General features: G+C 33.0%; 1 protein-coding gene across 5 annotated transcripts in view; it reads right to left on the bottom strand.

Moving 5' to 3' along the window:
- The window catches only part of MEF2C (myocyte enhancer factor 2C), a 221,434-nt gene that overhangs the window by 176,094 nt on the left and 20,645 nt on the right, over nucleotides 1-24,695 (bottom strand). For all 5 annotated transcript variants that reach the window (XM_069085077.1, XM_069085074.1, XM_069085078.1 and 2 more), the window contains exon 2: nucleotides 23,304-23,401. The gene's annotated coding sequence lies outside the window, so the exon portion shown is untranslated. The remainder of the gene's footprint in view (nucleotides 1-23,303; nucleotides 23,402-24,695) is intronic.

Below are 24,695 nucleotides of genomic sequence, written 5' to 3' on the forward strand. Positions count from 1 at the left end.
GAAGGAAGGAAGGAAGGAAGGAAGGAAGGAAGGAAGGAAGGAAGGAAGGAAGGAAAGGAGGAAAAGAAGAAAGGAAAGAATTCTTCTAACCAATGATTCTATAAATTGGAAACTATTTTAGTTGTGAGAATACATTATTCAAGTTTGGAAGAGAATTAAAGCCATGGTAGCTATTAAGTTCATAATCCAAAAATATTAATTGATCTGGTTAGTCTGTAATATCTGAGACCAATTTGCCCTCTAACTAACTGGTTGGTCTTCATTTATAGATTAAAACTTGGCACTGTGATTTTTGGAGAAATAAGGAAACTATCAGATACAAAAAAGTTCATATTGTTAGTCCTGTTTTTAAAAAGTAATATATTTCCCTTCTTTCAAATACTTTTAAAAAGATATATGCTGACATTTTCGATTTAAAATAAAAAAAAACTTTCATTATTGAGTTAGTGGATGTAATGTTCTTTTTCTACTTTTAATAAAACCTATTCTGAAAAAATTGAATATTTTATATCTTCATCAGATTTCTATGCTTTCAAAAGTTATGTCCGCAAAGTCAAAGTGGACAGCACAAGTGACTTCCTAAAAATCTGGAGGGGGAAAATCTACTGATGAAAAAGATTGCTTTGGTTCAAGTTAGCCTGAATGTTTCTCTATATGTTTACCAAATTCATTATATAATTACTGAACTACAGTTCAATTTCATTGGTTCATTCATTCATTTTTTCAGTCTTATCTGACTCTTTGGACCCCATTTGGTGTTTTCTTGGTAAAAATAATGGAGTGGTTTGCCATTTCCTTCTCCAGCTCATTTTACAGATGAGGAAACTGAGGTAAAAAGGCTAAGTGACTTGCTTATGGTCACACAACTAGGAAGTGTCTGAGATAGATTGGATCTCAGGAAGATGAGTCTTCCTGACTCCAGGTCAGGCCCTCTATCCACTGTACCATCAATTTCATCGGTAGTCACTGTCAAAGTTATTACAAATACATGAAAATTAAGTTATTGTGTATCTAGCTAGTGAAGGTTAAGAATTAAAGATTAGTTAAATTTAGAGCTGCTGGAATTTTGATATGAAGAATGACCTGTGTTAAATGTAATGTAATATTTAAAAAGCAGCATGGAGTACTAGACTTGGAAGCATTTGGTTTGAATTATGCTGCAGACCCTTAACTAGCTGTGTAATCCTGAGGAAGTTATTTAATTTCTCTTTACTGGAGTTATCTGATCTGTAAAATGAATAGGTGGACTTGATCATCTCTAGGTCCCATCCAGCTTTAAGTCTATAATCATATGATACCGTATAAGTATAACTAGAAAATGCTGAACTCCATAGCTACAACAAAAAATTGATAACCTGGAATAATAAACTTTTGGGAAATCATGTTTAATTACTGAAAGTTAAGTACTCCTGAAAAATCATATGCAAATGAAAAAATCATTTTTATTTTTCTTCTTAATATAAGTTAAAATAAATCATCACATGCAAGAAAGATATAATGGTTTTTTGTCTCCTAAATTCCTGGCTTTCTCTTGACCTCTTCAATATCTGCTTAAAATAAATATCTTTATCCACTTTCTAAGTTGTATGCATTAATAACAGTCATTAGTAGAAAAATTCTGAAAATCATAGAAATTATTAAAATTCCCCCCGAAAATGTATTATGGTACTTAGTACAATGTCTTTGTTCACATATGGAATTCATATCTATTTATAATAGATCATCCTTACTTCCAAATACCATTTCATCACCTATTGAAACCAATTATTAGGCAACATAAATTGAGAGACAGGCAAATATCTTGCAAATGGATATAAGTATCTTTAACATCCTTTAAGAAAGTTTATCCAAGGTCCTTACTGTCCAACCTATCATTACATGTGCAGTGAGTCTCTTTGCTGGATCACATAGTCTATAAATAATACATATTTTGGGGACAGATTTATAAAAATAGACTCTGCTCAAGAAAGACCTATGACTAAGCTAACATGGAGAAAGAATTACCTCTCAACCACTGAGGAGGGTGGTCCCTCCACATCGGAAATTGAGGCCACTGGCAAAGTGCTGAAGTATATTTTTAAGAGAAAATGCCCACACTGTTCATATCCTGTGGACACCAGGAAAATTTTAATTTTCAGAGCAGCTTGCCCTTTCATTTTTAGAAGCCTAATCAAGATGAAATCATATATCGATTTCCTTAATTAGTAATAATTAAACATAAGTGTGAGAGAGAACAGCATTCATTAGAATTCCAGTATTCAAAAATTTTTTCAGCAAAATACTCTTTACTTATTTCTAAACAATCATTAAACTCTGTAAATTTGATTTGAGGGAGTATGATTTTCTAAAACTCAATTTAGTGTTAGAATGGACACCATTAGATAATAAAATAGAACACATTCAGGTTCCTTTGGGGGTAATTATAATTCAGATTTGTCTGTTCCTCTATGTCTAGTTCAACTTATATGAGGTTTATTGGACCAACTTCTCAGGGATAATTTGGAATGATAGAAAGTAGAGAAAGAAGGGATCTTACAGGCTTTGACTAATGAGGCTACACATAAATTATTTGGCAGTTGTTGTAACCATCATGATGTCTTGGCTGAAGATTTCCAAGCTATAGATTATTTTTATGCTAGTGAATTATGCAAAAGTGAGATTGTGAAAGTCATAAGATACATAAATCTGTAGATACATTGTAAGTTATTATATATCTTGTAATTTTCCATTGCACTAACATGAAAATTGATTTTATTTCTCCTTACTCCTCTTCATTAACTCTACATTCTAGACAAACTGACAAACTTCTTGTTCCCTGAACTTGGCATTGTCATGCCTTTGTGTGTCTTGATACAGGTTGTGTCTCATGTCTGGAATTCACCCCCTCCTTATTCTCATCTTTTACAACTCTTAGCTTCTTTTAAGATACACCCCAGGAACTACCTTCTACATGAAACTTCCCCTCATTCCCAGTTGTTGATTTTTTTCTTCCTCTAAATTATTTTCTATTTATTTATCTATGCATACATTGTTTCTACCATCATAATGTTCTCTTAAAGTAGATATCATTTAATTTTTTTAAATTTTTATATTCCCAGTGCTTAATACAATGCCTTACATATCAGAAGCATTTAACACATGTTGTTGGATTGGAATGGATTGCATTTTATCATATAAATTTATACAGTTAGTAGAAAGACTATTGATTGTATCTTGTCTGGTTATTGTTTAACTTGTTTTTGAATGTGTAGCCTGTCTTTATATTAAAAAAAATGTATTTCTTTACTTTTAGTTTACAACAATTCAGTTCCACAATCCCTTGAGTTCCAAATTTTCTCCCCCTCCCTCTTTTCCCCCCAAACCTGCTCCCCCATAGCAGCATATAATCCAATATAGGTTCTACAAATACCTTTGCATTAAACATTATTCAAGTTGTAAAGAGGAATTATAACCAATGGAGCAAACAATGAATGAGAAAGAAGGAATGAAACAAAACAAAACACAAAAGAGAGAGAGCAAGTGGTTTGCTTCAATCTGCCTTCAGACTCTGTAGTTCTTTCTCTGGATGTGGACATCCCTTTCCATCATGAGTCTTTTGGAGTTGTCTTATCACCTTGCATTGCTGAGAGGAGTCCAGTCTATCAAATAAACTACAATTGTTTTTGAGAATTTATGTTTACTCAACAAATAACTTAAGACATCTAAAATGAATGTGTGTGTGTGTCTGTGTGTGTGTTTAAGAAGTCAATAAACTAAACTCATTAAATCACTTTTTGATTTAAGGAATGAATGACAATTTACCATGTTGTTGAACTTTTTTGTTATCATGCAAATAAAAAGATAAGAAAAATTACTGTCTCTGAAGAAAGGCAAAAGTTAGGTTTTACTAAGAAGGAGGTAGGTAGTAGTATTTGAAAAACTTTAAAAACGTACTACTCCCCACACAGTCTAGTTATTATAGGACATTATTACAAAGTTTGAAGTGTGAACATTTTAATAATTTGAGATTTAAAATTTTATAAAAATTCCTTTAATGAAGACAACATTTAGACTAGACTTAAACTATATTTATCTTAATTGTGGCAAAGATTGAAATTAGCCAATATTATATACAGAATCAATACTAGAACTATTTAAAACCTGATCACTCAATTACTTTTCGAATAATTTCTTGCAAATTAATTTTATAGTGTCATAGCATGCGATGGATGTAGATTTTATTTTATATCACTGTGTATGATATATTTTATGTCAGATAGCAAATTTTATAAATCTTTTAAATATGAAACAAGGCTTTATTTTGACACATTAAAATGACCTTTTAAAAATGTATTCAACCTAAAGTTTATCCCTATTTGTGTTTGAATATTTTAATGTTACTATTTTAAAAGGAAAGTAAATAACTTGGCTAAAAAGTTTGCTTAGAATAAAGTACTTAGTTTATGAATATTACAAAAGTTTCTTAGAAATCTCGTTAGGACTGAGTACAATAAAACTAGGGCAATGCATATATTCTCAGTTACTCTTTTTAAAAAATCTGTAAAAGTGACTATAGTGGCATGTTCTGACACATTCTTTTCATAAACTGAACCCTGTTAGTGACAGCAGAACAGATTGTGTGCATCTGCTGGGTATGAGCCAGATGACAGTAGAAAAAAACGCACATGGATACCTTGGCACAACAAATAAAAAATGTAGGGAAAAAAAAGACCTGGAATAGAAAGTTCTCAACTTTAATTGAGTGCTTTCCAATAAGATGAAAACCATCCAAGCACCTTTCATGGCCTATTTTACATATACAAATGTATTTTTAAAGGATCCTAAAAAATGAGAATTGCTTTATCTTGTCTAAGCTTCAAAAGTTTGACACAATTGCATTCAGGCATATTTCTTTAAATTATATCTGAAATGCCAAGACAACAATTCTGTGATCTGATGTAAAACAAAAATAACTTCAACCAACAGTGCTACTACTAGTTTGATAAAAGGTTACTAACATCTAACTAAATATAAAATTTTCTAGTTAGTCCTTGTCTGTGTTAACTTTGAAAATATCTTAAGTCCCGCATCACTGCATATGGAGAGGCATATTGATATTCTAATGTATGGAAGATACAGTAATTGAAATATTCCTCATATGCAACTATTGTCAATGTTACTTACTTATAAAGATGATCATTCCATAATATTTTATTATGTGATGATCAACTCCAGCATTGTTTTTAAAATTGACTCGCTATCATTAGAGAAAATTATATGAAAATCAAATGTGTTTCAAAAAATTATATCTAGAAATTCTATTGGATGTCATGATTACAGTGACAATTTATTTTATATATCATACAATGCAAATTTAAAACTGAAAACAAAGTTGTATAATACATCAATAATATGCTCAAAGCAGCTGCAGCAAAATAAATTTAAAAAAATCCTGGTGATTTACAGCCATTTCCCACTAATCATAATCTTGAAAGGGGCTACTAAGAGGTGGGAAAAGTGCAGATGGCAAATTTTCTAAGCTCATGTGCCTTAGTAAACTCTGTCTTCATGCAGATTTATTGTTAATATTATTACTACTATTAATTTTTAGCGAATCAGTGCTTTTAGAGGAATCTTTGCTTACAGTGTTGGGACCTGTCCATACTGGGGTTTGGTTTTTTTTTGTTGTTGTTGTTGTGTTGTTTTTTTTTTTTTACTATAGTCAAGTCCACTCTGGAAGTGCTCCTGATGGTGAACACTTTACTGCCAAGAGATTATGCATTGTAAGAAAAGGACGTTGAACATAGGAGAGTAAATCAATTCAGTACCATGGGGATAGTTTTCAAATGCTTTCAACACCAGGTTGAAATAAATACAGAATGGAAAAACAGAGAAGGATTCATCATCATTTTCTGATCATCTAAAATGTCAGTTTCTATGAAAAGTGATTTAACCCCCCCCCCACTGGTAAAATAGTTGAAAAATTCCTTGAATCTGCAATACTCATTTTTCATCTATACCGATATCAATGATAATTTCATCTTTAGGAGTACATTCACATTCTGACTTTTGTGAATTAACTTATCTTTTCACTAAGAAATTATTAATAATAACTAATAATAATAATGATGATAGTAAAACAAAAGATGATTAATCATGCAATAATTCCTAATGGGAGGCTCAACTTTGAATATAAAACATATCAACTCTAAAAATTATTAATATCTTTAAAGAAGGCAGAAATTTTAACTTGCCTGTCATATAACTGCTTAAAAACACAAATCTTTTCCCCATGGGTAAATATATTTCATTTAATATATATTTATAGAGTGCCTATTTTGTGGAAGGCACTAGGGATAAGCACTGTTGGTCATATAATAATGAATTAGACATAATCTTTGTTAATACAGTAATTTAAGAATTAGTGTTGCTTCTAAAAGTAAAAAAAAAAAGACAGAAACATACAATATTGGAACTAAAGTGCCATAACATATGCAACATTGTTTCATAAACTTTTAATTATTAAAATGCCATAGTAAGTACAAGATGCTTTGAACCCCAAATATAAAATAATCTACCTTGAAAATATATCCAGCAATAAATATGCCTTTTGCAATGCTGAATCATATCTGTGGGTCCTTTTCCTTCTACTTGTACTCTCCTATTAAAATGCTGTACTTTCTTGATAAAACTATCCTTTTGTGGACTCACTTTTTCTTACTTGATGAGAGGAAATAATGTTTACTTAAATAATGAAGAAATTCAGTTTTATTGAAGAAAGTTTATAGTTATAAGTAACTTAACATAGCATAAAATAAAGTACCTGGCCTAGTTCTAGGAATATAATCAGAATACTTCTTAAAGAGTGACTGTTACTGCAACTTCCTTGGATCAAAGACTAATGACATTTACCTATACTGGCCTTCTATGAACGTTCACCTTTGGAAGAAAGGAAGGAAAAGCCTCATGGTATGATGGAAACAAGCACTGACTGAAATCATTAGATCTTGGTCTGAATCTTGACTCAGCACCTTTGTGTCTTCAAAAAAGTTACTTCACCCTTTTCAGCCTCAGTTTCTAGATCTATAAAAATGAAGGGGTTGGGTAAGATGAGCTCTAATTTCCCTTTTACTTCTATTTCCTAAAGAAAGGTAATTCACCTTTCTTTAGAAATAGATATAGGTGGGTAAAAAAAAAAGAAAAGAAAAATTAATGCTTGAATTGAATTAACAATGAGAATGTTTTACATTATTGTTAATAAGAGTTAACATTTACATAGTGATTATCTCCATTTAACAATTGAGAAAACTGAGGTAGAGGTTAAGTGACTTGCCCAGCATCACACAGATAGTCAGTATCTGGGACTGGATTTGAACTCAGGTCTTCCTGACTCCAGGCTTAGCACGCTAGCCATCCACCATTTATTAAGTACCTACTAGCTTCCAGGCACTGTGTTAAATGCTGGGTATACAAAGAAAAGTAAAAAGATAGTCTGTCCTCTTAAGGAGTCCACAGTCTAATGGTGAAGGTAGCATGTAAACAAATGCGTAAGCTATATATGCAATAAACTGGTGGTAATCAACAGAGAGAAGACACTAGAGTTAAAGGACCGGGGAAGGCTTCCTATGGAAAGTGAGATTTCAGCTGGGAGTTGATGAAAGTCAGGGAAGGAAGGAGGTGGAGATGAGGAGGGAGAGCATTCCAGGCATGGGGGCAGGGGTGAAAATGCCCAGCATCAGGAGATGGAAGAAGGCCGGTACCCCAGATTGAAGAGGGTCTGGATGAAGGGGTATTTGAAATTGTTCATTAATACCATACTTATAATTAAAGCTGAAAGGATATAATGGTGAGGCAACAAGTAAGAAAGGACACAGTTTGAAAGAGCATCGATACTCATGTATCAGAAGCAAAGGGGCCTAATTACTCCTTATTTTCATATTTATCTGCATACACTAGTCTCTGTCTTACAAATTTATACCACACACAGATACAAACGCACACACCACACCCCTAAAAAATTTGTTGACTAAAACTTTGTAGAACTAAAAATATTATTGTATTGTATTAAGGAAAATGTATTTATCAAATAATTGCACAGCTTAGGAACATTTAATGAGAGCCATACTATTATGCTATGCCCTGACTTTTCAGCTTCCCCAAATCTGTCTGGCACACCTGCAAAGAAGTTGTGCCTTAGCCTACACTGACTCACTTAGGACAGGGACTACAGTTATGTGAACGATGCACACCTATGAAGTTTTGGAAGATGAGGAATTAGTGCCACAAAATAAATCTCTTTGTTATGCTTGAATCACATATTAGCCAATGCAATAGGCTGAGTGGGCTCTGGTGCCTTTAAAAAAAAAAAAAGAAAATTTAAGTCAAGAATTTTCTATTCATTTTCTTAAGCTTTAGTTTGAGAGTAAGGGGAATAAAAGGGAATATCAAACCATTATTTTACCTAAAGACCAAAATAGACCTAGAGAGAGGTTAACAACCTATCTCACCCTTCACAAGGAAACAAGAAATGTTTGCAATGGATCTTATACAGCTCTCTTTAGTAAATCTATTAATGTCTCTGTGTGAATTTCCTTTTGGCTTATGTAATGGGAGAATATTTTGCACTTAAGAAAAAGGGAAAAACTCAAAGTGAAAACCAGTTCTCTATTCTACAACCTATATGGGGTTTAAATAGTTCTTAGATAAATAATGGTCAAGAATAAACAGCAGTGCATTTTTTAAAAACCAAATTTGTTATTCTTACTCATTTAGTTAAGCATAATAATCCAGAGGGGAAGTAAGGTTTGGATTTATACTGATATATTCAGCATATTAATATTAACAGTTCCAGAAACTGGTTAAGAAGGTATGCTTGCCAACCCATAGAATTTCTCCTTAAAGACCACCCAATGACTCAACAAGTATCCTAAAAGAAAAATAAAGAAAAAAAAGAAGAAAAGTCTGGTACCTAATGAATTATCGCTGGTTTTCGAAACACTAGATTTTAAATGATGTCCTTTAACATTATTATCCACAGAAGAAAGCATTAAAACATCCTAAAAGTATCATGTTTTATTTGGTCATCATCAGTAATATTCAAACAGACAAATGGTAGACTTTAAACTTTAAATTGTTGTCCAGTATGTTTACATCAACAAATCCATCATGACCAAAATTTTTTAAAAGATAAATCCTGAAATTTTCTGTTTAATTTAAAGTGTCCAGTTGTTCAGTAGAAGTTTTTAGAGAATAAAGTTTCAGTGCATATTTTGAAATAAAGGTAATGTATTAATGTAAAATCTGTATTTCGATGTCAAACTATTTTAATATGCATGATAATGAAAAAGTTTCAACTATGGCCTCTTAAAAATTCTTAAGTTTTTCAGGACTGGGATTGTGTACACCGCTCCTAAAACTTAAATGGATCATTTTGACCATATTCTTTCTCTTAAAGAAGAAATGAGAACCTGACATTTTAAAATGTGAGCTGTACCAAATACGCTTGAAAAATTAGTAGCTAGGTGTCTGTGCCTACTTTGAAAGATAAAACAGTTAAACTCATGATAAGTATCTTCCTTATTAAATTCTAGTCAGTCAACACACATTTATTAAGTACCCACTACAAGTAAATGAAGATTAAATTATTATATCTGGACAAAGTATATGATGTTTTCTGATAATTTTAATATACTTATGCTTAATAGCTGGTCTAGTAAGATAATTTTAACATACATTTAATAACTGATCTAGTCTGGTCAATTTTATACAGGTATTTTAAAATTCCATTTTTTGGATCTGCTACCTAAACTACTTGCATCTAAATATTTAATTTGAAGATAAATTTATAAAAGAGGTTTATTGCACATTAATGCTTTTAACCAAATACTCTCATTTAAATTTGCAAAAGAGTAATATTTTAGAAAGCTATGCTGGCAATATTATGCCCACCTTACTTATATGTATAAAAATTCTGCTACTGATTAAGACAATGATATTAAAGTATATGGAGATTATTTTTTCATGAAAGATTATCTCCTTTAATTCTTTTTTCCCTTAGGCACCTCTTTTTTAAAAAAAATGTAACTGTGGGTCTAAGATTGAATGAATTTTAATTTCATTTCCAGTGGTAAATATTTTTTTAATATCAAGCATGGATTATTATAACCCCCCCCCAAAAAAAAACCCCAACCCTATTTTACATAGAAATGAATGTGTACTGTGCAGAATTACTTGCACTGCATTTAAAATTAAGAACATAAGGAAACTCTGAAACTGAAAGTTCACTTTTGCACCTGTTTGTACTATGTATTTTGATTCTAATAATAATGAAAAAGAATGTTTCAATGCTTGTCTACAACATACTGCAAAGTAAGATGCACTGATAGAATGACAATTTTTTCCCCCTCAAAGGTAAATATAGCAATACTTTAACATTTATTTTCATTACAATGATGACTTACTGTAGTGGGAAGTAAATGCAGAAGACAGAAGATGATAGATTGGGGGGGGAGGGCAGGGAAGGAAAAGAGGTAGAAGATAAGGTCCAGAGGATGGTTACTAGGGTAGGGGGAGATGGAGATCCCATAACTAATGTGTTAGCAATACTTATGTAGGTTGAAAAGGGACTACTCTGAGTTCTTATCTCAGTGACTTAGGGATCTAAGAGACTGAAATTTTAACTCTTGGGGATCATGTACAAAGAAAATAACTAACACAATTCACTTTATCAAAACTCGTGTGTGAACTGTGTTTCCAGGAAGTGTTATAAGCTAAAGTATCAGGCTCTCTACTTAGCATAGTACAAAAAAGGGGGCATTTCTTAGGAATGAAATCACTTAGAGACACAAGAAGAGAATTTTATGATGTGGCACCATGCACTGTATCTGGTCTCTAGCCAGGAAGTTTTCTCTTTGTAGCCATGCTGCCAGTGCCTACCCTTCATATGCAGAAAGAAAAAATACAACCAGAACTCCACCTCAGAAACCCTGAATATTACAAAGAATTGAATGAGTTTATTTTTCTTTCTTTATACTGGGTATAATTACTGTTTTTAAAATGAAAGAGTTGAAACTAAAGTAACTGCAGTTATATATTTTAAAAAATACACCAAAATCTACCTTCCCACAAAGCCACTTAAGTTAAACGGTCCATTTACAGACTCACCTACATGACGGATATAACTTAAAACATCTGCTAAGTCATATAAGTTCTGTACAGACTTTTAAAAAGCAACAAAAAAGTTTTAAAATATAGAACCATTACATTCTCAAAATGTATCTGTATATTCATTAAAGGGATCTTTGACTGCAATTAGGTAGTTAACCATATAAAGGATTCCTTGTTTGGCCACAATTTCTAAAAATAAAATGCTCCAGTGAATATTTCTGCTAAATAATCACTATCTTTAAAATTAAAGAAATATCAATTACTAATGCTGCTTTAAGCAATAATTGCATCCCTCAACATAAAGTGTAGGTTTTAGACCTCATACTAAGGTTTGCTATTAAGGAAATGAGCAAAATTTATTTTTTTTATGCTGCTTTCAGTGAATCTTCTACCCTTTAGTTGCTAAATTTTTAAATTTTATATTTATGGTTTTGTTTTCTAATATATAATATATACACACATCTATGTATATGGAGAGATAGAGAGTGAGAAAGAGAGACAGAGACAGAGAGAGAGACAGAGAGAGAGACAGAGAGACAGAGAGAGAGAGAGACAGAGAGAGAGACAGAGACAGAGGAGAGAGACAGAGACAGAGACAGAGACAGAGAGATAGAGCTTAGTTTTAGATTAGGTTGATTATCTTCTATTTTATTGGAAAGATATATTCTCTACCATTCATTCCTACTTTGTGACAATCACAAATATGTGTTAAAGAGGTGTTTTACCCTCTCTCTTCACTTAAATATTGATTTAATTTACTGTCACTGGACAACACCTACCTACTTTTAAAGCCAATATCCCAGAGGCTCATAATCTCTGAACATAATTTATACAAACTCTTCATCTGCATTTTATACATAAGGACAAGAGAGCAGAAGATAAGCAGACCACTTTCAGGATGCTGTTTGAGCAAAGCGGGATCTTATCAGGTACTGCTCCAAAGATGAGCTTCTCATGTCTATAAAAATAAGTTTAAGTCATTTTATTTAAATCACTGTTGAAAGATAGGCAGTACCATTTGACAAAAAATCTTAACGGATCACCACATGAAAAACAACGTTTTCATTCCAAGTTTATGATATTAAGAATTAATAAAGCCTCTCTGTTTGCCTCTGTGCATTATTTAAAAGTAATGATTCCTGAAAAAAAATATGCCTATAACAGGTATAATTTATATTGTTGCTTACAACTATCAAATTCCTTATGCCCTCAGGTATCCTTTTTTTGATGTGTTTGAATGTTATTCCTATTGGTTTTACTAAAAAGTAAATACAGAGATCGCTTGTGATGGAAGGCCGATATATTTTATATTAGAGATATGTTAGTGATAAATACAAAGAACTGCCAATTGTAGTCACAATGATTGAATTATGCGTCTATTACAAAAAATCATTTCACAAATTCCGTGCTCAATATAAAGTTTGAGGAAACACCACAGGTATATTTATAATGGAATGAGAGCTTGAGGAGATCTACTAGATCACAATCATTTTGCTTTTCACTACAGATTCATTCATTCATTTATCCATCTATCCATTCATTCATTCAGTAAGCAGTACTGAATTCTTTATCCAATATAGAGTAAAATAAAGAGTGGTAACATTATTTATTAGGGGAAACATTAGGGAATAGGGAAGTGGTACTCTTAGGTTTCCATTTTTTTTTCATAATATGCCTCGGTTTTATTATCTGTAAAATGGGAGAATTAAATTATTTTATTGATCTGTGCAGAAGAATAGCAAACTGATTATGCCACATCCATTAGTTTTTCATGCATATAGCCTAAATAATAAGAAAACAATGGAACTTTCATAGGTGCAGTCTTTTAAAAAAATCTTTAAAAATTAAGCTTTCAATTTCCTTTGCATTTTTTTTCTATTTACAGACTACATCAAATTTCTCTACAAAGTTTCCTTCCTCTTGGCTTCTGCTACTCACATAAATACCAAAAATTTGCTTTATATCTCCAAGGAAAGAAATGTGGCTCTTGTGGGAAAGACCCACCCCTTTCTACATGTTTGTTTCCTTGGACGAAAGGAGCCCACCCTCTTACATTCTTTGAAATGTGTCCAACATGCACAGAAGTTTTAAAAAGTACTGTATTGACCAGTTAAATGACTGTCTACATTGGAAAGCTATATTCACTTGAAAGCAGGAAAAACATGAACTACACGTGGCTAGGTGTATAGACTGCATTGACTCCCAGAAACCTTATCAGGATGAATACTTATTAACATACATGTTCAAGTACTATAATACCGTAGGGACTTTATCAGATCTGTAAGGCCCACAAAAATGGAGTAATTTTTACATTTGAAAAATTTTGCCAAAAAACCCTCAGAAGGCAATGTTTTTTTTCCTTAGGTGGCAAACTATTCAGAAAGTACTAAGAATTCTGTCATTTTATCATAATTCCTCAGCATTAAGCCTGAAAATACTCAGAAAAACTAGAGTCCAATAGATTACAATTTATTAAAGCAACTTGCTAAGGAAATAAGAAAATATAATCTATTACTTAATATATATATGTAAAACAAATCTCTTCTTCCCCTAACAAAATAGCACATTGTCACAATCATCTCTTACCCTTCACTAATGAAGAGAGATAGTCTAAATTGTGGAAATATTGTATTTCTATCTTTCTTCTGTCTTCTCATATTCTATATTCCGCATATAGATAAGGAACCTAATGACTTAAAATGAAGAACAAGACTGTTGTCTCATGATATTTAGTTTTTAAAATTGTATGGTTTTTGTTATCATTACAAAGTATTCTTTTGAAATTTATCTATGAGATTTTCCTGAAATTTTCAACTCTTTCTTTTTGTATTTCCAGGCCTACAAAATGGAAGTTGAGCTTTACCGCCCACGTTTTTCACTTGAAATAAAAGAAAAAAAAATTTAAAGCTAAAATGTAAATTGGAACATGAAGCTAATAAACTTACTAATACTCAGTAGGGTATGGTTATGGTCAAAGAAAACCTGTCAATGTGCCCAATATTCACTAAGATGAAACACTTCATTCACTGAAATTTCCTATCTGATTATAACAATGCACACAAAATTAAACACATAAATATTAATTTTATGTATCATACAAGAGGTAGGCAATGAAAATGCAATGTTTACATTTATGGGTGACTCATTAGTGTTTTATTGTGTGAAACACTAGGAGGCATCAGTTGGGTAAAAAAGGAGTTCAATTTTCAAAGAAGTAAGAAATTATCGTAGAACTGGATGTCTAAGAAGTTGGGTATTTCAAAATGTTATTATATAAACTGTAATTTTATTCACTGAACCAACTGTCAGAACTTTATGGTCTATTGTAAAATGAAATTATCTTCTAACACTCGTCAAAAGTACATGAATTTGCCAAGTAACCAGCAAGGTACACTGGAGGTTCATTCAAGTAAATAACTGCATATTTTTGTGTGTATGAAAAATGTTTGGCAAACAAGATAACATAATGGATATTCACCGTTATAGATTTTCTGCTCAGTTAGAGAATGGAGTCACTTCATACCACGAATGTATGTGTTACACATATTTCATGCTTCTATTGAAATATAGATGCAGAACTGTCCATAGCACTTTTGAAAATGTCTAATCTATTAAGGCCTTATAAGGCATCACATAACAACAGCAACTTTAGAGACATTAGTAAAGCAGTAGTAGAATACATAATTCTTGAATAAGAATGCCATATGTAAAAAAGGATCTTTATTACTTTACTAATCAAAGGCAATTATTTGAAGATTGAATTTTCTGCTATTTGAATTGCTTTTAAAAGTGATGAAGCAAAAGGAGTCCTTATCTAATAATCAATTGAAATGGAATGTGCCGAACCATTCTTCAGCAATCAGCTGTAATCTATGACCTATCAAAATAACACATGAACTGACTAATCCTTCTTTTGTAAGGTACATAAGACTTCCTTGTCACTCTTGTTTTATAAATCGCCTCTTTGAACTGGTCTGATTCCCTAAAGATGACAGATCTCAGTGAACAATCAAGCTTTACTGAATGTAGTACAGTCAGTGACACTGTAAGATTAAGGTACAGTATGGAAGGTGGGAGATTTTAATCACCTGTTCATTTTAACCATCAGTTCTCAGAAGATTAGTTTGTCTTTACTGAAAATCTAAGCAATTACTGCACTTTTATTACAAAAAAAATCCTGTATTTTTTTTGTTTTTCACTTATATTACAAGAAAGTGTCATTAAAACAAAGTGCAAAACTTATTCTAACCCCTTTAAAGTCTGTTTCTGTGACCCTTATGTTATGTGCTGAACTCATGTTCCTGTGGATTATGCACCTACAGCTCTTAGTTTAAATAGGCATATTTAAGTTGTGGTGCAGACTAAATATTACTGCAGAAATGCTTCCCCATTTTGTCACACACTGAAATTTAATAGATTCAGTTTGGGAAATTTTAAAACAGAATGTAGTAAAATAAACAAAAAAAGTTCTTTGAAATACCCCTTAAGTTTATCTATAATTTATAAATTTGTGGAATCTTGATATTTCAGGGTTATTTTTTTCTTCGGAGACATTCAGAAATAAGGTAAATTCATTTCTTGAAAGGCATAGTTATGATATTATGTAAGTTGTGACTTGATGAAGGCCAAAGAAAAAAATACAGAAGCCAAAGACTGAAATAGGTGATTTCTCCCCCCACCCTCCCAAAAAAGGGGATTCAGTGTTAGAATTTGAGCTTCTGTGATAGTAGATATGGGGAACTGATTCTTCAATGTTAGAATGAATTATTTTAAAACATTTATTTGCTGGGAAACACCTATTACAAAGAGAAGAAAGGAGTGGAATTGATAAGGTGATTTTCAACTCCTCCTACTTACTACTGATTTAAATTTATTGTTAATGCTTTCCAAATTAAAACTTAAAATTTTTCATTTTACACTTTTTAATGTTGAACAGGTTACAAGGAATATGGAAAAGCTGATTCTTTCTCATAAGCTAAAAATTTCATATTTAAAGAACAATTGTCTATTTTTTCTAATACACAGAAATTAAAGATATATGTAGTTTAATAATGCATACTGAAAACTAGTGCCTTGAATAACTGATTCTATTCAATATTCCACCCCCAAAAGGGAACAAATATTCATTAGCTCTATCAATACTATGGTAATTTAAACAATGAAAATTAGAATGGATATATTAAAGTTTGACAAAACAGTATATATCCATAACTATTTTATTCATCACTTGGCTAGCTAACATATTTTAAGCAACATTTTTGTCTTATAGCTTCTTTTTCTGGAAACAATATTAGAATTAGGATTAGTCCATATTAATTCACTAAGAGTAACTTGCGGACATTTTCTTGTCTTTATTTTTGAGATTGTGTATTTTTCAGGAACATCATGTATTCAATACCTGTCAAGTTTCCAAACTAAAGTGTTTTGGAATTACCCTTTTACTTAATAAAGAATTTCATGTGTACTTGTCTAAATGTGTCGATATAGGCAGACAATGATATAATATTCTAAATCAATGCTCTAATTCAAAAAATGACAAAGAAGTAGACACTTTATGACTTGATACTCTGTACTTAGCCTTTTCAAAGAATAACCAAGACCATCATAATTAAAAAAAATTAAGTTACAGTAAATGCTATACTTTCATAGCCATCATTTGCCTGTAAATTTAAAACTAAAATTAGTATACAATACAGAGGTTAAAATGGATTCACAGGTGGTCATATTTCCATGTCCTGCCAAGTCTCTAGGGATTACAGTTATTCTACTCCACATAAACATCTTTACTTTGCAACCACAATTCCATGCAAGGTGCCACTGAAAAGAAGGCTGGCCACTTTTCTGACTAGTATAATGGAATTGTTGGAGTTTCCTTTTCCATACCTTGAAAAAAAAAACAAACCCAACCTATTCATCACTTTTCATTTTTTTTTAATAGTAACTCCTGGAATTAGTATCAAATCCATGATAGCAAAATGAACATTGTGTCAAAGCAATACTCCACTCAAGACCAGTAAAGTACTGGCAGAGAGCCTGATTCTCTTTAATTATGCTGCCGGCGTTTACATATAAAGGTATTTTGTACAAAAGGATTGCATTTAATAATATTGTCCCAAAAGGATGAGGATAAAAGGAAAATAATTACTGGCTCTAGAGCTGTCAAAAATGATTCACATATAAAGTTGCCTTTAGTACCGTCTCAGCTGCCACCTTTTCGGTGGCAGAAAATCCTATTACTGGGCAAAATTTAAATTATTGTTCTATTGAAGAAGATCCCCTCCGAAGGGTAAATAATATGTCAATATCTATATGTGATCCTGTTATCATATTTCAAAGGCAACTTTTGGTAACTTTCATCCAAAGTGCAAAGAGTAAACGGAGTGATTTCACCATTCTATATAGCTTTATATTTGACTTGACATAAACCACAATGTGCATGCTAGTGTCTTAACTAGAACTTGGGTTCTAAAACATATAGTGTGCAAGTTAACAGTGAATGACTTCTTATCCCACTGCCAATTAAGAAAACTGCTCTCAATCTAACACTTCAGTGAGTAAATGAGATGCACAAGTGTATGTGCTCTAGGACAGGCTTGCTTTATCTCAGAATAATCCTAAGAATTAAAAAGAACTTAAGTATGCATCTACCCTTAAAGTATTTAGCTGAAAAATGGTAACATCTCTCTTCATTGAACTATGTGATAAAGCTGAAAGCATGCACTACAAGGTCACATATCCTTTTCTCATTTATTAAAATCCAGCAAGCTTCACAAACTCCATATCAACCATGCTATGACGTGAACTAACTTCATGAAACTTTAAACACACTGGTGAGAACAGGGAAAAGTAGTGATTTGAATAACCGGTGATATAACCAGTTATATTCAGACTGTCTGAAAAGTTACTTTTAGCAAATGACAGAAAAATCATATAATTGAAAATGAAAAGGGCATCACCTAGCCCAACTTCGGTCTTCAAGAAATGCAATTGGATACTGATATGTTACAATCGGATACATTGATGCGGAGCTCAGAGACAATAACCAAGCTACTTATATTTCCTCTAGAAATGTCAAGAGGGTACTTACATGAAGGAAGACACGATCAGACTAGTCCTTGGAATATTTTCCTTTCTTGAAGAAAAAAATAGTAATAATAATGATCTTTTTGCTTCGTCCAGCCTTTAAAATTTTTCTCCACCTGATCCAATGTGCAGTCTCGGCGAACCACACACAACCTTCAAAGTCAATCCAATAGCAGCCAGAAGATGTCTGGGTGTATGCGTGTGCGTGTGCGTGTGTTCGAGTGTCTAAGAGTGACTGAAGGAGGGAGGGAGGGAGAGAGGGAGGGAGAGAGAGAGAGAGAGAGAGAGAGAGAGAGAGAGAGAGAGAGAGAGAGAGAGAGAGAGAGTCTGTATGTGTGTGTGTGTGTGTGTGCGTGCGTGTGTGTCTGTGCCTGTGTGTGTCTGTGTCTGGGTGGGCACGCGCACGGGCACGCGCGCGTCCGCGCGCGTGTGTGCAGCGTGGAGGAGGAGAAAGTAGCTCTCTGCCGCTGGCCAGATTAAAAGTAACCGGACTCGTCCAGAAAACAGCGTCCAGGAAGGAAGTGAAAGAAGACGAATGAGAATAGGAGAGCAACTCACAGCCTTTGAAACATCGCGTAAAAGAGAGAGAAAGAAAGGGAGGGAGGGAGAGAAGGAAAGAGAGAAAGAGGGAGGGAGAGAAAGACAGGAAAAAAATAACACGAGCAAGGTTGAGATTTAAAACTGCACAGTCTCTCTCTCTCTCTCTCTCTCTCTCTCTCTCTCTCTCTCCCCCTCTCCCTCTTTCTCTCTCTCTCTCTCTCTCTCTCTCTCTCTCTCTCTCTCTCTCCTCCCTTTGCACTCCTCTCTTTTTCTCTACCCCTCTCTCTTCCTCCTCCTCCTACTCTCTCTCTTCTCTCTGCCCTTCTGTCTCCCTTTTCCCACAATCCCAAACGAAGCACTCACTGTCTCTTTCCACTCCTCCAGAGCTAGAGAAATAATCAGTTTCACTCTTGCAAAAGGGGGCGGGACTACATCCCGAAACATTTTAATAAAACAAACATACAGCAGCTCCTTCCTTACCCCCATCCAGTCTCAACTTAGATTGATAAATTACTCCACTACACTACTTTAATTATGTATATGGTATGCAGAATAAATCACTGAACATCAGCACCTCAATCAAGCACTTTTAAATGATAATTGCATCTTGGTGAATCAATCTTTCCATTCCTGACATTTTGCTAATTTTAGTTTTACGGTGGGGTGATGGCACATGCCATACGCAAACCTAATGACAATTCTTTTTTACCCGAAATTAAGACAACACGGCGAGCAACTCCATATTTCTTCTCAAGTACAGTAGCAGGAGGACGCCCAGATCACTGCAGAAACTCGAAGATAAAGAATTGGAGTCCCCGTAGTCACGCACGCCAGGAAAACGACTGGGAAACGACCGCTAAAGTCCCCCGAAAGTCATAATCATTGTCATTGACCAACATTATCGGAATACAAATAGTTACTCAAGTGCCTCGTTCGTGATTGTGACGTTTAACCACTTCATTTCCTCTACAATCCATGCGTCTCCGTGTACAGTACTGTAGTACTTTATCGTTTAAAAGCAACGGTTCAGCATCCCTGTGGAACTGGATTCCAGCAAGCAGCTCTGTGTGGAGGCTAGAAGATTTCCAGCATTTGGAAGATTGGATGACTTAAAAGGGGTGCTGAAATGTGTCACAGGGTGCAAATGATGTGCAAAATAAGAATAATTATGATAACGTAAATCTCTAAGCACCGAATCAGCTTGGGGGCATAAACTTTCTAAACAATTGGGGAAAACAATCAAAATACCCAATAGTTTCCTCAGTGCCTAAAAAAAATAATTAAAAAATCTTTTTCTCACTCTTCCACACCTTTATTAGTCTTTCTCTTTTATTGGACATTTTCCAAGCCTGTAAACTAAAACAACTTCCCAAAATCATTAAACTTCCCCTATCCAATTGCTGATGACTTCACTTTTCCAGGACTGTTTCAGTTCTACTGGACTCAGAAATAAGGACAGAAGCAAAGTTTAAGACGTCCCATGCTACATTCTTTTTAATTTTCGAAGGATGTAATATATATATATATATATATAATTTTAAAATGAATGATATTTATCATTTAAATAGATGACATTTCTGATACTCTGTTTTTCAATATATCAGGTAAAAAAGATAAAACTCTTTATTCATTCATTCACTAACTAAAATCGAATGAAAGGAGGATAGCCAGTGCCAGTAGAAATATAAATTATTTACAGTATCATGGGCAACATTTTCTTAAGTTCTATAAGATAGTTAACCTCTAATACTGTACAAACAAGGTCAGACTTCATGAAAAAGAAAAATGTTTAAGGGCAAAAGTGGACAATGAGTACACACATATTTAGACAAGTTTTCCAACATATTTTCATCATTATCTGTTTAATAATTAACATTATCCATTAAGTTCTCTAATATGGCTTTCAGCCACCATTCTTATATTTGAAGACATCACGACATAGGAAGACCCCCCCCCCCCCAATTTCAGTAATCTCAGTATGTAATAGCCATTTTGGTTTCAAGAGTCGGTTTTTAGTTCAAGCTGGGCACTAAATACCGGAACTGTCTCCAGGACTTTAGATGGAAGGAGAGGGTGGCTTCTATAGATATAATCCAATTAGTTTCTTTGAAGCTTTCATATTTCTCTTAGCATAGTCAAGATAGATTATTTATTTTTTTATAAGAAAGCAACACAAACTGTCACAGTAATTTGACACTGCTGTGCCCCCCCCCATTTCCTTTGCAGATTAACATCTACATTTCTCTTTTTTTTTTCTCTTTTTCCCTCTTTCTTTCTTTTGTCTTCCCCCTTTTTGGGTGAAGGGTTTATGACTGAAATTAATTATCTTCACTAACCAGGGAAGTAGTAAGATGTGGCAGGTTTTCACTGAGGATAGTTACTTAAAGGAGTTGTAAGAGATATAGGCATTTTAAACATCAAAGACTAGTCAATATTTAGTAGATACATTGAAACCAACCAATCATTTTGGCCATTGTAGATGACAGTACTGATTACTAGAGCCAAATCAACTATGTGCCAATTCTTATATATTGCCTCATTGGCAATAAGATGAATGGACAGTTTTCCCCTAGTCTTTCTTTCAATCTTACTACAAAATATAGTTGTAGCCCATGTCAAAGAAAACCAACCCTCCAAACAACTATCTAGTGAATTATATCAGTGGATAAAAGTAAATTACTTTTGATACCTCATTCATGGTATTCTGTTTGTTGCAGTTGATTTCAAATATGGATTTGTTTTTGTTCAAAAAAGAAACTATTTTTTCTTTATGCATAATGCTATTCTGAATATCTTTTTAAACATATCTAACAATTAGCATTCAATTACTCACAATAATGAAGATGCCCTGCTGGGCTGATAACCCAAAGCAGTAGGTAATAAATATTTTAAACATTGGATTCAAAGTGTATCAACTTTGACTTTGGATTGGAATCAGAGGTGTCATACCCTCAACTGGCAGCTGTATGTGGTAATTGGGAACTACTTAACAAAACAAATAGAAATATATTAAAACATAATGTTAATCTGTAGTTTTCTAAGTCAACAGACCTTTCAGGGATTGCTTTCTTTTTGAGTTTGACACCACTAGATTACATTATTTTTCTCCCCAAAAGATTTATCCTCTTAAATACATTTGATTTCAGCTAACATTAAAATGATTTCCTTTTTTTTTTTTTTAGTATGATGAGTCTAATGAGAATAAGTGGGGAGGGGTGTGACAGAAGTATGTGATGAGGAATCTAGTTAGAAATTTTAAATTATTCATGGATAACACATTGTATCCACAAAATGCAACTAAAAATTGAATGAATGTTTCTTCTGTAAGTACCTCTAACATTTTTTTAACCTAAATCAACCTCATCCCTACAATTTACTGAGAACTAACACTGTTTGTTGCATCATTTAGAGTTGAGGTATGAATGTTGGCCTAGGAGCAAGGTAATCTGGGTTCTAATCTCAGCTATAGTGCTGCCACAATTTCACTTGGGTCTTAAATTCATATGTAAAAATTCGACTAGTTGTACTTCAACTTTATGATTTTATGAAAACTAAAAGTTCTAATATTCCTTTTAACCCAAGTGATTTCTAGTGACTCTTCATTTAAATGCTTTATATTTCCAGTGAGTAAAAGTTGCTTCAGGGCCATCATTTCTATGACTTTCTATGGAAACGTGATTCTATGTGAGGTCAACAAATATTTCTTGATTCATGATCTTAGTATTCTTCATAATTCTTTCTGGTTCACATGGGTTCAGCAACCTATCTATACCTTCCCTACCCCCCTTTCTCCCCTATCTCAGTTATCAATACAGTATTTTAATAGAAGAGTCACAGAAATGTCTGGGGAAATGATTTTCTAGATTTTCACACTATGGTAGGTTAATTTTCATTTTCTGGTTAGAGGTCTGGCCTATCTTACTCCACCCTTCTCTCTCCTCTTCCTACCTCTCTATATTAAAACAGCAGTGCACTGACTGTCTGCTTTTAAGCCTGGCCCACGCTGGGTGTAGCTCTTGAAGTGAGCTTTAAAAAATTATTTTAAAGTGAGCTGGGGTGGTTGCCACAGCAACCCACCCTGAGATGAAGAAAGGCTATAGATTAATCTACCCCTCAAGATTATTCAACGGTACAGTATTTGCTCTTCAGTTAGAATACTTTTTCAATATATATACTTTGTAATTAAACATAAAAGTTCAGAATGCTTAAAAATAACAAGATATAGATTCCAAAAGCATTAATTTAAATATATTTCATAATCCCTTTGATTCTTGCAAGGGAAAGGATGCATATAACTTTTTGTGAAATGAATTAATTGTAAAAGATACTAGCAAAGGTAGGCACTGAAAGCTGACACATGAACTTTAAATAAAATGGCATGCCATTATGAAAATGGTATAATGTAGAACAAGTAATGATGATATAAAACCTTTGTCACTGTAGTACCTATAAGAATATAATGCAGTAGTTTATCAGATCAACTTTGAACAAATAATTCTCCATTATAGCTAATACAAAAAATAGCAGGCACTCACCACATCCAAGTCTTTATTGTCAAAACCATCGGCCTCCAATTCTTTTTTTAATTTCTTACATGGAAGTTACTTCACAGTTTTCAACTCTTCTTAGGCACCTTAAAAATGACCATATATGAGAGACCTCCTGTTAAAATGTAGGTCTTCATTAATGAGAAAGTTTATTTGAATAAAATTATTTTTAAATGGATAACTTGAACTGCTATTTATATTATATATATATATTTGTATTTTAATTTCTGTCAATTACCAACATTTGTGGGACAATGCACAATTATTTTTATAGATCTTCCTAAGCACAATTCTCAGTGCAGAGATATTGCCAAGCATTTGCATTTTATAATACACTAGACAGTGCCTAAGAAGACAAACAGTAAATCTGCTCCATAAGAAACATTTATGAATGTAAAATCTGTTATCAAGCAAGGTCTGCAATGTAAAATTACAATATGTTTCATCTGAAAGAATATAATTTTGACATGTTTCTAAAGTATATATTTTACCTTTGCTTTTGTGCTTGAGATGATCGTGTTGATTAAAGGGGGGAAATTAGGTTGATCTTAATGAAAGCTAAAAAAATTTATCATATTAGGTTAGGGAGTATTTGCACACACTAGCAATAGCTGAAGGTAATTTCATAATCTGTTAAATAACTTGGAACAAATCTGGGTTCAATAGAACACACCCTTCAGACTTCTACTTTCCACATGACTCACAGGGATTATTTTATGGGTCTGGACAGAAATGGGAGCCAGAAATCACTACTTTAAGCCTGATTCTATGGTCCTGGACAAGTAACTTTACCTCTATTATTCTTCCCTGGCTTCAAAATTGGAATTTTTTTTTTTTTTGGACAGAAACAGCTATCCTGGGTTGTCAATCAATAGCTCCATCTAGATAAACTTTTCCATTCTACAAAAGATGCTTTTTTATGGTAAAGTTTCATTCATATTTGTAAAGCATTTTAGAGGGTTAAATTTCCAGGGGTCAGTCATTATTCTTTTTATTACACTAGATGAATTAATTTGGTCTGCTCTTTTTAGGGAGGAGTCACGGGCAATGGGAATTCACAGTAGGACCAAAGTAAATTAGTTTAAAGTATACACACTTTGCCATGAGTCCTTTAGTAATAGGATTGTGTGTCATATTAGTTGACCTGTCTGACATAACTTTACCATTCAGGGGATAAATTTGATAGCACAGAAAATGGGAATGAGAATTAAGCAACTATTTATCTCAGAGAAATGTTGATTTTAAGAAATAAAGTCAATAGTGTTACTATGTCATTTTAAAATGCCTTTAGCAGTAAGAATTCAATGACGCAATGCCCTGATGTAACCTGACCTATAATTTGCTTTTATACATATTGAATCTATGTATTTTTATATTAAA

Source organism: Petaurus breviceps, unplaced genomic scaffold (assembly GCF_028583685.1).
Source record: "Petaurus breviceps papuanus isolate PSGF00001 unplaced genomic scaffold, PetGlider_PUasm1.0 175, whole genome shotgun sequence".
NCBI classification, from domain to species: Eukaryota; Metazoa; Chordata; class Mammalia; order Diprotodontia; family Petauridae; genus Petaurus; species Petaurus breviceps.